Here is a 2,023-nt window from a genome sequence, read left to right as displayed (position 1 = left end):
ACAAAACTTTTCAAGGATGCAAACCACAGACATTTAGTGGAACCCAGGGACCAGTCGGTCTAACCCGATGGTTTGAAAAGATGGAGTCCGTTTTCAAAATCAGTAATTGTGCGAACGGAGACAAGTCAAAGTATGCTTCGTGTACGTTGCAAGACGGTGCACTTACTTGGTGGAACAATTATGCTAAAGCAGAAGGAATAGATACGGCATATGATATCTCTTGGGAAGAACTAAAAAAGATGCTAATCGAGGAGTACTGTCCTCAAAACGAGATCAGAAAAATGGAATCTGAGTTACGTAATCTGAAGGTTATCGGCGCGAATCTCAATAACTATGAAAAGCGTTTCATGGAACTAGTCTTGTTGTGTCCCGAATTGGTGCCAAATGAGAAACGAAAGATAGAAATGTATATTGACGGTTTATCGATCAATATCAAAGGAAATGTTACATCGTCCAAACCAAATACGATGCAGGAAGCCATGACAATGGCACACCAACTCATGGACCAGATCACAGAGAGTTCGATTAAGGCACCAATTACCGAAGTCAAGACAACTGAAGGAAAGAGGAAATGGGAAGACTATAAGGGCAAAAGTACTCACCTGAAGAAATAAGAAACTTTTAAAGGTAAACAAGATGGGGCAACTGCAAGTCCAAACTATAAGGGACCTCATCCGTTCTGCAAAAGGTGTTACACACATCATGCAGGCTATTGCCAAGTGGTCTGTGATAAGTGCAACAAGAAAGGACATGTGGCGAAAGATTGTTATGCCACCGTTTCTGAAGTAAAGACAAAATTGACCGATGTCAAGAAATGTTATGGATGCGGGAAATCTGGTCACTTTATAAATCAATGCCCTGATAAGGAGAAGAACAAAGAACCCGCGTGTGGGAGGGCATTTAATGTTAGTGCCAGTAAAGCACGTGAGGATCCTAATCTTGTCACGGGTACGTTTACCGTTAATAATCAACTAGCTTCTATTATGTTTGATACGGGTGCTGATAGAAGTTATATGTGTAAAGACTTTAGTTTTAAACTAAAATGTGCATCATTACCTCTAGACGATAAATATACTATTGAATTAGCTAATGGTAAACTGATAAAAGCCGATAAAATTATTTTTATTCCCGAAGTCAAATATTCCAACTAATTGGGGATTCGAATTGTAACAAGGTTTTAATACTTTGTTTAATGAATACACCAGGTTATCAACTGCGTGTAAACCAAGGTTTTACTACTTTGTTAACAATTACACCAATTACCCTTGAATGTAATTCACCCCTGTTTCAACAAGTCTATTAACTATTAATCCAGTTCCGTATCCGGTAAAATGAATAATTATTGGTATTTATAGATATCCCGCCCACCGTACCCAGTCAAGCGTATGTGGTTATATATAAATACGTCGAATTATAAGTTTGTATATTAAATTAACAAGGTATTGTTTAGTTAATATAAAACCCATTAATAGCCCATAGTCTAATTTCCACAAGTGTCGTTCTTTTGTCCAAACCCCAATTATGGTACAAAGCCCAATTACCCAATTTTAGTAATTAGCCCAACATCATGATTACTTCGGATTAAATAAGCATAATAATAACTTAGCTACGAGACATTAATATAAAAAGGTTGAACATAACTTACAATGATTAAAAATAGCGTAGCGTTACACGGACAGAATTTCGACTTACACCCTTACAACATTCGCTAACATACCCTTATTATTAGGATTAAAATTAAAATTAAAATTAAAATTAAAATATAAATATAAATATATACGATATAGATAGAGAGATGGATATATTTTTGGTGATTTTTGCGATCAGAATTCGTTTGCTTTTATAGGGATTTTCGACTTTTGGGGCTCCGCGACTCGCGGCATTTTTGCCTTCAAACTCCGCGAGTCGCGGAGTTTGAAATTACAGCTCAGTCCCTTTTGGAGTCTTTCTTGCCGACGGTTTATAATATATATATAATATATATATAATTAATATAATTAATTATATATTATATTATATTTAT

This window comes from Rutidosis leptorrhynchoides, chromosome 5, assembly GCF_046630445.1.
Source record: "Rutidosis leptorrhynchoides isolate AG116_Rl617_1_P2 chromosome 5, CSIRO_AGI_Rlap_v1, whole genome shotgun sequence".
Classification (NCBI taxonomy): domain Eukaryota; kingdom Viridiplantae; phylum Streptophyta; class Magnoliopsida; order Asterales; family Asteraceae; genus Rutidosis; species Rutidosis leptorrhynchoides.
This window is presented reverse-complemented; position numbering follows the sequence as displayed.